Source organism: Varroa jacobsoni, unplaced genomic scaffold, assembly GCF_002532875.2.
Source record: "Varroa jacobsoni isolate VJ856 unplaced genomic scaffold, vjacob_1.0 scaffold_1063, whole genome shotgun sequence".
Classification (NCBI taxonomy): domain Eukaryota; kingdom Metazoa; phylum Arthropoda; class Arachnida; order Mesostigmata; family Varroidae; genus Varroa; species Varroa jacobsoni.
In genome coordinates this window covers 985,644-998,603 of record NW_019213965.1, presented here as the reverse complement: position 1 = coordinate 998,603, position 12,960 = coordinate 985,644, and the positions used below count along the sequence as shown (strand labels likewise).

Here is a 12,960-nt window from a genome sequence, read left to right as displayed (position 1 = left end):
GTTAACGCTTGTCTCATCACGTGTGCTATTCTATGGCTGTTTCTTGCAGCCATCTTACATAACCAACAAGCATTATTCAAAGGTAATTACTTGACGTATCCTGACTTGAAACGTCAAGTAGTGTCTAAAAACCGAAGGACAAATCATTTATCAGCAGATTCGTAAGTATAAGTTTGATAATTTGCTGTGAAAGGAAGGATTTCCTCTAGGATTTATGACATCATGAGCAGACATCTATCTGGCGATATGTAAGTTACCCCTGTTACCATCGGGATCATTTACACACAGACAAGCCAGGCAAACAGACAAAAATCAACAAATTCAATACACAACACAACTATTAGACGAAGGTCCTTATGAATCAAGAACGTCGTTTATGTCCTCCAAAATTTATCGCCAAGAACTTAAATAGCATCCACGACGCTTATGTCCAGCGGCCATTTCATATACAGACATATATATATATATATATATAGAGATGACTCGGCCCATATGTAAATACGAGAACGATACAGTTGATTCCATGTCAGATACAATAGAGACATAAGATTCACACATAACTAACCAGGACGATATACCCCACACATACGAATACACATACAGAGACACACTTCTGCACAGTCAATAACAACCGACAAACGACCCGCCGAATGTGATGAGCGCCACTATAGTGCAAGCCACTACAAAACACATACACGATAGCGACGAATAGACACGAAAATAACACACCGATGATAACGAAAACTGAGAGAGACAACAAATTGTCCTAATGGAGCTCGCATTCAACATGACCTAACACCAGTTCACCATTCACAGAACCGCCAATAAACTGCAGTGATTAAACTATACGATCACGATCTCTATCATAACTCCTTAGACAAAGATCATGACAGACAGAGCATAAGCATAAAAAAAAATAGCAGCAGAAGCTAAAAAGCTAGACAGCCGAGTTAGCTAAACCGTTCGTTACATTCATCCCGCAACAGAACAGATAACTGATGTGCGTATGTACAGCCAGCGTTCAAAACAGGGCTAGGCAAACACAACAGTGAAGATGAGCCAAGAAACGAAAAAGACCTTTTCAGCGACCCCCGCTTTCGTCCATAAAGAAGAAAATCAAATAGCAGCGACAGTTCATACTGGCCATTAACCGTATACCATGCCAATAATGGGTAAGAAAAGACTGCGATTTATGTCCAGCGTAGGCGGTATTTCGTGCCACGACCCCCCTTCAGTCAGCTAGCTAACGAAAGCGAACTGACGAATAGCGGCCGACAAGGACATCGCAACAATGCAAACAATTCAGTAATCGAAACAGATGACAGAGCATAACGACCGCAAAAACACTTACATCCCTATCAGTAAACATTAACTGCTATCCAGCTATTACACGTGAGATCCCCCTTAACGAACCGGCCTTTCATGTTAACTAACACAGTATCAAATGCCAGACGCAGATAAATTCCAGCCTGTGCGCCATGCGTAACGCGCAACGTAGTGGACGCCAGGCTGCCTTGATGGATCTCCTTAACCTGCTCCAGCACTGACGCGTGATTATTACAGTGGATTGCATTGGAGAGGAGAATTGGTAATGGCACCCGATATAGTACTTTAAGCAGACTACCATCACAGACAGCAAACCCCAGACAGAAACAAAAAGCTAGCTTAGTAAACGTTGGCGTATCAGTAGAAGACAGTGCTATAGATGCGTAGATCCTGTAACATATTATGATATAGAATCCGTATATATCCGTAGACATCTGTCATCTATGGACACAATGTGTTACTTACTGACTGTTTGTACTACTAACGCATTCTGTAACTATTAACACCTGAAATACAATCGTTTGTTACTACGAATGAATGTAGGATCGGGTTAATTTTGCAGTGATTAAGTTTTTCCTTATCAGCAAAAAACAAAATTACGAATTGTCTTCTTCTAACAGAAAAGCTGTTAACCCTAACACCTAGAAAAGGGTTAACAAAAATAGTGATGAATGCAGCCAATCTGAAATGAACAGACTTTAGCAGACATCCCTAAAACCTAGTAGCGAACCGAGCGAGCTAATACGTGCACCATCCGAAGAGCGGCACGTTTTTACCAACCGAAGAGCGACTTCTATGAACTCAGCTTGATCACTCAACAAGCAAACAGCTTGTGCCATTTTAACACACGCCAGTCCGGTCCTGATGGCGTCGATGAGCGGCAACAGGAGACGTACAACTGTTGTTAACTTTACTCAGTGAATAATGGATGAACGAATAAGAGCCTGAACAGAATCGTAAGTATCATAACAGATAGCCAGCAAGGACGAGGTGTACAAATATACCTTTATACAACATATATGCATACAATGGAGAAAACGAAATAGTGAGGACTTGTTTTGGGATGATGTTCCAACAAGCCTTTCCAATATACCTTGATTTTAGCGCCATGAGCCGCATCTAGTTCTCGCTAATGTTGCACACACGGTTTTTCCTCTCTTCGATCATATTTTCGTTTGTGCACATCTTTGTTCAGCCACAAGCGTATATCTATCTTATTGGATATCTTTGCTTTTGTTTTTAGAGCTACTTGGCAAACGGGCAGATCAAATCATGTAAAAATCTATAAAATAATTCAATAAAGATGGTCGGCACAGCTTATCGACAGTATCCCCGTCGCTTAATCGTACGTTCAAGTGCCAATCTTTCTCCCAGGGTGAAAAATTGTTTTTTCCCTTACGTTAAATGACCTCCACTAACCATTTGCCTGCTACATTGTTAACATTGGTAGCGCGCTGATATGTGCTGCCGGTCAAAATGTGATCGGTAAGGATGAACGAATATATATGAACGTCACCTCGAATGATAAAAAAGGAGACTATTATATTAAGTAGCGGCAAAGGAAGCATCCTGGCGCCGTGGTCTCAATTCAGCTATGGTTATTGCCCCCCAACGATTGACAACATCAGAATCAACTGCCTAAGCAACACGAGGAACAAGGACACCACCATCACCAACAACAACGGCAACAAAAATTCACTCGTGTCTAACGCGAAACCATTAAACATCGGCCTTCGTCTACCAAAACTTTTCTGACCGTTTACTGCTACAGTTACCATCTGAAGACAGCTTCTGCCAGCAGCTAAAACTAACAGAAACCTGTGCACCTTCCCTATAATGGGAACGTTTGATATACACGCCTGCCATATGGTACAAAAAAGTCTACACGTTCTTACCATGAAAAGGTACGATGAATAAAAGAACTAGATATACAGTAGAATAACAAGTTCTGACGCGAGCATGCTGTCCAATTCTCTGAAGACCCGATACACAAAAAGGAAATCCCGAAAGCAGACCACTAAATAAGAACATCAGACGAAAACATGTAAATAATGTATCCGGGGTAGGTGTTCAAACCAGGTGCAGTAGTTTGACCGATACGTATCTGGCCAATGTTATGGCGTGCGTGAGAATCTCCATCGATGAACATTTATCAGTTAAGCGTTAAGCAACACCAAAAAAAAGCTACAATAATATATAAATGAGGTGAAAAGCAAAAACGCGACAAGCATTATGAAGATATAGATTATTACATCCACAACAACACAGTAACTCTCCAATATAATGTAAAAGCATTAACACAGAAGGATCGATACTTATGTAAACAAGGTAACATTACATACGCGTGTGACACATCTTATTGAAAGCCAGTACATACTTATATTTAAAAAGCTGATTAGTTCCCTACTGTCGAATATGAACGTAATTCTCTTATTATCTAAACACTAACAGAGTCCGAGTTAACTAACTATCCCGCCTTCGATCTGCTGAAGAACTACTCCAATATCTACTATAACTAACTGTTTCTTTTGTCATTACTCTACCATCAGCAGAAGCTGAAAGCATGCGTTAGTGCATATTCACAGTGCGTCTTACGCATTAGAATGAAAACTGTGACCTGTAATTTTCTTGTTACGTGCCCTGACACGCTGATAGACTCGTGCCATCTATGTATGGTCATCGTCAGACGTTAGTTTGTTCGGCTTTATGCGTTAAAGCCGTCAACTAATTTTCTGTATCTCAGCTATATGGGGCTATACACTGCGTTTAACTATGGCTTCTCTATTCTGTCTACTAACAGACTTAGCCCACGCCAGCGGAGCGATATCGGCTGCCTTTGACCAGACCGACCGTCATAGAATTAGCTCGAGCGGTGGCCTGCGTTTAGGGCGCCGCTCGAAACGAGGCAAACACTATACTACCAATCACGCAATCATTCGATTAATCGGCCACCGTTGATTAAATAATCCATTGCTGCTAATAATAGATTTGTTAATAATATAGCGGGTGACATTATTCGATGTAATGAGATATATAGTACCAATGGCTTCTAAATCGCTCAGTTCTATTGTTCTATATATATATACATATATATAGATATGTATGAACTAGGCAAAACCAGTCTCTACATGCATATGTAGTCTGTGGCGATAGACAATAGCTTGGAAAAGCAGAAAAAAAGCAATTTGTAACCGAAATCTCTTTATGTTGCACAACTTTGCTTCTATGGCATTTTCGTCCATTTTGAAATGTTGTCATTGTACGGAGTCCTGAATCTCCCGCATGTCTCGGCAAGGCTCACGTTGAAGGTCCTACTTTGATTGCGTGGCGAAAACGAGTCGCCCGAGACTTGTTCTAACAAATCTATCCGACAAATCGGAGATTGGTGGCCATTTTGCTCATGCCATCGCCTTAACCGAGTCCACCCTTTTTCCCTAACGACGTACGTATACTTGAGATTTAGCGTAATTGAGTAATACAGTTTAGACTAATTACAATTAGCATTGTCCCCTCCATCCGAAACCAAAATTAGCCTTCAGAGAGGTTCCATCAGTAGGGACTGACCACGCAAATCCAAAAGCCCCCGACCTTTCACATTGTTCGACTAGTGCTCTGTCTATCGAAACTAGCCTATGATAGTAATAATATTTGAGTTCTGGCATAACGTAAACAAAATTAGTTAACTTATAATAATGTCTAAAGTGAAAAGTTGGCCCTACCGATACCAACGATTCGATTGATAGCCTTATGCGGGGTTTGACTATTTTGGCCCCTTTAAGTGTAAAATATAGTTACGATGGAGCCCTAGATCGACTCAATCGGACTCGTAATACAATGTTTTCCTACAACGGGTGGGGGAGCGAACCTCAGCCGCTCTGTAAACTGAAGCGAACCCCGCATGACCCGCCGTTGTAGGCCCTCTTCTCACTAACAGGAATGAGGATCTTGCAGTTGCTATGAACTATCGTGGCCAGCCGATCCGAGTGTCTATGTAGTCGCCACTTGGAAATCGGCTGCCACCTGATAAGGAAACATGCAAGAGGGAAAAGAGAGACGCGTCTCGTCACGTGTAGACGATCCCAAGATGAATTCCCGCCTTAGCCCTAGCCAGGAAATATGAAATAAGCCGTACATATAAGAGAAATGTTTAACCTCCCGAGAGAAACTGGCAAACCTCGAGTGATGAACCCCTGTAAAGTACAGGTTACCCACGCACGCCCCAATTACAAGATCGTTTATTTCTTCCTTCCCCACTTTCGGTAGAACTTAGAAGTCGCTTGGATCGGTTGATCGTGATGTAATGATAACTCAGCGTCATCGCTGATTACCATTGCGTCATTTTCGATACACATTACCATACAATGTCCCGTTCTCTTAAGGAACGTATCGTACCAAGCTACCCATAGCCCTTCGATGCCCAGGCCTCACACGTCCAGGCTGGCTTAGCTCTGCGTACTACCAGTACAACTACGAACCCACGGCATAGCTAGCAGCCATCGGCGTACGTAGAGATACATTGAAAAAATAAAAGACAAATATCTGTATGTGTGTCAATACGCTCAACTATTAAACACACTCTTTAAAGACTAAACAGGTATGCCTCTACCACAAGCACTCCTAAATAATAGCGCAGCTCCAAGACAGGTCATTGGCAAAAACAACAACAACAGCAGTGACATGAACATCAATCAACTGTCAAAGAAAGGAAGCTGTGTATAAACTCCGTTTCACGCGAAACGCCGGACGTTCTGCAGTAGTAGCTATCGCAGAAAAAAGCACAGAGGCAATTTCAGCAACGGGCTTCAGCCTACACATCAGACGCCACCCTAAGCCAAGCCAGTATAAGCCAAACTCGCCTGCTTGCTTGCAGCCTTACACGTCCGGCGTACCCCTTACCCCTGGCAAGCACAGACAAACAGAGAAGGAGCAAAAGCAAGAAGGAGACAAAAAACAAACAAACACACACGCAGACACACACACACACGACACACGCAGACACACACATATACAGACACACTTATATATATAGAATGAAAACTCAAATCGATCACCCTATATACAAGCGCGCACTCGATGCTCTAAAGCGGATGCGTGGCCAAAAATTGATCCCTTGACGTTGTGCTGTACCTCACTACTGACCTTCACTAGCGATCTAAGTTCACTCGTGTGTGTAATTATAAACACTGAAGTAGCTTCTTAAAGCTGTACTCCACTTTTACAAACAGCACAACGAGTCTACGACTTGTAGGAACAGCCACAGCGCCGGCAATCTCGGGCATCATACCGCTCACGGCCAGCATAGATATATATACATTGATGGGTTCACATTTCTGCCGCACTAGGATGAATATTATTTCTATGTGCGAAATGTGACTGATTCAACATGATACTAATGTTATTAATAGGAAGAATAGTAAGTCTGATCGATATTATTATGAAAAATATTTAGAGTGTTGGTAATTTGCCGTGAAGCAACTTCAACAAAGCACAAGCGACATACATTTAGATTATGGTAAAAAAAAAAAAAGTAGAATACCAACACAACAGCTGCTCTAACTGTAAATGGACTATTATAATTAGATTCTACATGGTACACGTTACAACACAGTTGGGACAGGTAAGTTCCGCCAGATTAACCCAAATGATACACACATACACACAGACCTCTTACGAAACTGGTCCTTAATTGTTATATAGCATATAGTAACGATGGTAACATACTGATAATAAATAATTATATGTACATAACTATTTCTATGGAACTACCATCCGCGTTATCAAGAGCTGGAGGTGAAGCTTTTGCGATATAGAACTTAATCCGTACAGCCGTCATCTACAGGGATGACAGCGTCCTAACTTACAATTGGTAAGCGACTAATAGTACCGTGACAGTTACCATGGTACGATCGCAGTTAGCATGAATTGAATCTATCAAGTTACTAATGACTGCGACTAGCATTATTACAGATCTATTACTGCAACAATATATATATATATATATATATATATATATATATATACACACTGTAAGTAACTATGTTGAATCGTCGCTACTCAAAAAAAGAAACAATAATATTCCTTCTATCAACCTATCTACAGGTACGAACCTCCAACATCTCTGATAAGTTAACATACAACAGACGACTAGTTCGAGCGTTACTACCCATATATAAAATAGGACACTGAACGAGGCAACAAAAAGCGACAACGGCGTTACAGACATCGTTAACACAAACGGTTATACCGTGTTGTTATAATTGTTAATATTATCGATATAAAAATATAATCGTCCTTGTGTATAATCGATAATAAACTACCAGCTGTGAGGTAACGTAACCCCTTTACAAATGTGCAGTAAATGGCTGAGGAACGAGTTCTTAATAGTGAAGCTGCACACGAACTCGGTTGGCGTTCGTAAAATCGGCGGAGCTTGTAATCTGTTGCGAAGGTGCTTTGAAACGCAAATGCTATCTCCATAGCTAGGAGCGATTTTCGGACGTTAAAGGAACAAGACGTCGATTTTACGTTTGAATGAGTAAACTGAATGTTTTATTTACTGATAACGAAACACCATTAGTTGTCTTACGTATATTGTCTAATCTTTTCTACTCAGCTATATATGTGGATATATCCGTAGTAAATGGTGATCATTTAAGAGTATCCTCTCTACATTATTCATAGTTCGTATATAGATCAGTCGGTCTGACGCCGATGATCCAGTGAAATTCAGAACTAACGATGGCAACTCTAACCATTAACGAAAACGCTTCTATAAAAAACAATATCCATAATAGTAATAACAGTAACGTTTATCAACATACGATTACGCAAATACACGTGGCTATGATGCCGAAAATAACAACAATACCAACACCAGGTAACAATAAAGAATGACAACGCGCAGTGAAACCACGTCACAAGAGTAATTACTGATAAGTGATGATTATGATAATGAAGATAATAAAATGCCGATGATAATGATGAATGACTAGATGTTGAAATGGATTACGATAGTAGATATGACCGATGATAATACGATAAAGAGACGACGTTGTCTACATTTGCTAGAAAATCAAGCCTATAAAGGTTATGGAGCTAATGAGGCTAGCGGCGAAGATCGTAGTGAATGAAGAAATAACAATAATATGATAATAAACAGTACTAAAACTATTCATATTATTGATGACGATATTAATTACTGCAATGAAGATAATGATGATGCTAAGAATCACGATACTAATGGCGGTAAATGATCATAGGAACACTAATAATCGTATAATACATACGATGATTATATAAAGATGTTGATTTTTCGTTCTGTTACTTCAAAGTTGTCTTTAGACACTTTTTACTCTACATGCCTAGTGCATCACCATCTAGATGCAACCAGAAAAATTAAAACAGTGCTGATCAATACATATAAATAGTAATAGAAATAAAATATGACGAAAAGAACGACAACAGTCGTTGAAAAATGCGCTTGTTGATGATGTACACGACGACAAAGTAGAGACAAAGTGATGCCACCATTCAGCTGCCAATTTAATCACCAGGAGGGCTGCCCCGAGCTCTGGCGACCCACTCATATAACCTTCCTGCCAGCCATGTTCCCATTCCTAGAGACCCGTCTTTACTTTGGCCCTTAAATGCCAGCACTACTTAAAAGCCACTTTTAGAAACCCTGTTCTCCTTTTATTCAGCCCCATACAAACTCCTCTGTTCCTATTCCAACCTGCCGCTCTTCCCACAGACAATACTCTTACGCTAGTCATATTTGTTCAGCAACAAAATTTCGAGACAAAACCTCATTGTGAAGAATGATTGTCAGCGCATACGTATCAAATGCATATACCCATACGAGTTCTTATGTTGGTACGATATTGTTGTTGTTATTATTATAGGATTGTACGATGATATGGTAAACAAATCGCGACGAAAGGTACCACGATAACCGTAACGAAGAGACATACGAGCGCATCAAGCACATCCCCAATTGACTCATCCGGTCCCAGTGATTTTGGCAGAGTGATCTCACACGAAACAGAGCAAAACGATATAAGTCGACACGTAAAATTCAATAATGCCGCAAGGAGAGGACAGCGGGCAAAGACAGAGAGCGAAAGAATGAACATTGAATGGAAAAGATATGGGACGATAGATCGAGAAAGCGCGCATAAGTATTCAGGAAAAAGACGTAGAACATAGAGAGAGAGAGAGAGAGAGAGAGAGAGAGAGAGCTGTGACGACGTTACCGAAGGTGATGATCGATCGCCATTAACTCGGGAACCGTCAGATTCCTCAGCCGCTGATATCCCGACAGGGGATCAACAGAGAAAGGGCACGAAACCGTCACCACTAGCACCACTACAGCTAAAGCTACTATTGCTAAGAAAGAAAAAGACATTCCCCCCAACCTTCCCGTACCCTATATCCCGAAGAATACTTTCCAGTCTATCACATAAGCAACACAAATCGAAAAGCTACAATTATAAGTACTATGGCATTCAACGTTGACATAATCTTCCATGTGATGACTTTGGTACGATTCTAAATCATTCGTTATCTTGTTGCTACTATCATCGTCGCTGTTTTATTCTCGCTATAATACGAAAATTGCAAAATGGCGCTGATGAAGACAAAAAATCTTACGGTAAATCATTACTAATACGAATGATTAAAATAACAATTACGGTAAATACGTGTAGTAAGTAACACGATGAGTAGATAATAGACAGTGAAAATATGGCGATGACAGCGGATGATAAAAACACACATCGACGAAAGAAGATCACCAAGATGGCTGATTGATGGTAAAAAATTAGCGAGGAGTATCGACTGTTAAAATAATGGTTGAGCATTAACGATAAAAATCTGATACTAACATATTCTACCACTGCAGCAGTAATTCCACGCTCTACAGTAGGTACTATACGAATATAATGGTTCAATGTTTATAGACGATGATGACAAGCGAAGAATCATCAAAGAGTTCAAATTACATAATAATTAATTACTATTATTAATACAATAAATATTTTATTGTTGTCATTACAAAAATAATGTGTTTACTTTTTTTTTTTGTTATTAAAAATTCTGCTTTTTGTTATAAGCCATTCAATATATGTTTGAATAGAATTTTTTTGTTTGCATTGATCGGATTTCCAGCCGATTAGAAGAATCTAGACGATCTAATTGTCTTATATCTTCATTGCCTCGCAGCTTGCATCATGTTTGTACGTTGCCTGTTTATGTAGTGTAGCACTTCGGATATTGACAGTCTAGTAACGTCTTTCCGGTCGCCTCGATAACGGTCAATTGAACGAAAATGGCTGCCGTATCCTTGGAAAAACTATCATTGATGGCTTTATTGTGTATTCTAAACCTTGCTGCTGGCAATTCTGTTTCAAACGGAAAGTTATAAAAACGTTGTTCGTAGATTTTCAAAATCTGAAACCACTTAACTTACGAGCAGAGGCGCTCAGTCGAACGCCTTATTCTCTATTCGCTTCGATCCTGTCCTGCGTTTATGCGAATTTTCTAGAGTAATCCATGTTCAGCAGTCACACAATTAATAGCAATTTTTAATAAAAAAAAAATCTCATTTACGTAGGTGTAAATGATTAACGAGCGTGGAACGTACAGCGAAATTCAATAACTGAACATTTTCCCGCCGGGTGTCCCGCAACGCTTGCCGAGCTCAGCGCCAGTAATTTCTTGCAACCCGTCATCAGCAAATAGCCTTTTTTAATTAATTTTTGCCTTCTCGAAGTACTTTTATTATGGAGGCTTCACCACAGTTCCATCTGACAATGTTGTTAGTATTTCTACTGCATAACACCGTAGCAGTGCATGTCTACATATTGCTGTTGTCTACCTGTGGTTACCCTTTGTATAAAACAGTTTTATCGATTTATTTAGTCACGGCTCACATGGATAATGGGAAAGCATAAGTCGTAGAAATAACCCGAAAAAGTCAATTTTCAATCCCGGCATTTGAAGTAATATTTTTCGAAAAGTTTGATTGACTAGAGAAGTGCTCTAAATCTTGACAAGTTCAATAAACGTTCCGGAAGTGTCCCATCATTGTATGGACGGAGAATCATATAAATCTGTAAGAAGGTTTGAGATGGATCACTGCTAAGTACCGTATTTTGTTTGTTATAACCCTTCTTCATTAGGCATCTAATGAAGATTCTAAAAGCTAGTACAGTTTAAACTGCTAGTACGCAAAAAATGTAAAAGTGCCGGTCGCGTAATACTGGATTGTTTCAGTTAATTTCTTTTTCCTGTAGTACCCTCTCAAAGCTTACCGTCATTTTGAGATTTCCAGCACGGCGCGGAGCCAGCTGGTAAACCAACTTATTATACCCGTTAATATTGGAGGCCTCACCAGACTTGAATCACGGCTCCAATGCAGACTGTTTCGACCGATTTACCATTACAATAGCCCGTTATACCATTCTTTCACTAAAATTTTCTAACAAATGTCTTGTCGCTTATTGCTATCGTCCCTCTTCTTTGGTGCAATTTATTCGTTTTGCCTTGTGCTGTTTGACTAGCTCCCAACCATTTCGAGTGACGCCTAGAACTGGGTTAGATACGTATCAGGACTTTTTAAGCATTAATACCAGAAGCTTTAAATTTTTTTTTTTAAAAACGACAATTTTCGGCCAGCTGGATAAACTGTAAAATCTTTCACTATACAGAATGCGAAACTTAAATCCGGACTTTTGTTCACAAGTTGTCCCTAAGAAAGGTAACTATCAAAAACACAAGACTGTATCTGCTAAAAGTACCGCTTCAGACGGTAGTGCCTATTCAATGTGACTTCAATTATGGCTTCGACTCAGGACCTAAATCACGGATTTGTCATTTTCCTTCTCTAATTTTCAAGCAGCTTTTTAATTGTGGCCATGCGTCAAATCATACTCGTAGGCGTAGGTTTGCTAAGCGTCGGTCACATACGTTGCATATAAAAAAAAAAAAAGGTATAGTGAAATTTTTGGCTGATAAAAGATCATACGTTTCAAACGTACAAAGATTTAGAAAAGCTAAATAATCTCAAAGAACTAAGCTTTAGAATCTACCTGAACGATCTAATTAACAGTCGATACTTTCCTTTTAAAAAGACCCACCAATTTTTATAGAAATATTCCAAAATTATGAAAAATAGCACTCTTCACCATTCCGATGAATTTTCAGACCTTCTTCTGATTTTCGCTAGCCAGAGGACTTTAAAAACACTGTCGATCTGAGACAAACAACAAAAAAAAAGATCGTTTTACGAGAAAAGATGGAATAATGGCTGATCTTCATTTAAATTCTTATAGAGTTTACGATCACTCATTGTCTGACACTCGTCCTGGATAAAGGCGTTTCTAGCGACCAATCGAAAAGTCCGTATTTAAGCCTATTAGTGTTTGTTTTTTTACGAGTCGCAAGTAGCCCTGTCATGGGTAAAAATAAAAAAACAAAGGCAAAAATCTCGTGATATGACTGACTTACTAGTGCAAGGAAATTGAAGCTACGGATTCTCTGCTGAATTAATATAAACATCTGCACAATTGCTTCATGTTTACCTGAAATAACAGTGATAACAATAGGTGAGAGATGAGAAAACGGACAAAAATGAGA

At 39.7% G+C, this 12,960-nt stretch overlaps 1 long non-coding RNA gene across 1 annotated transcript; it reads left to right on the top strand.

The window, feature by feature from the left end:
* The first annotated feature begins 6 nt into the window (after window positions 1–6).
* On the top strand, window positions 7–10,386 carry LOC111266193 (uncharacterized). Its single transcript, XR_002683924.2, has 2 exons — window positions 7–2,282; window positions 2,777–10,386. It is a non-coding gene; the product is annotated as an uncharacterized LOC111266193 (long non-coding RNA).
* The last annotated feature ends 2,574 nt before the right edge of the window (window positions 10,387–12,960 follow it).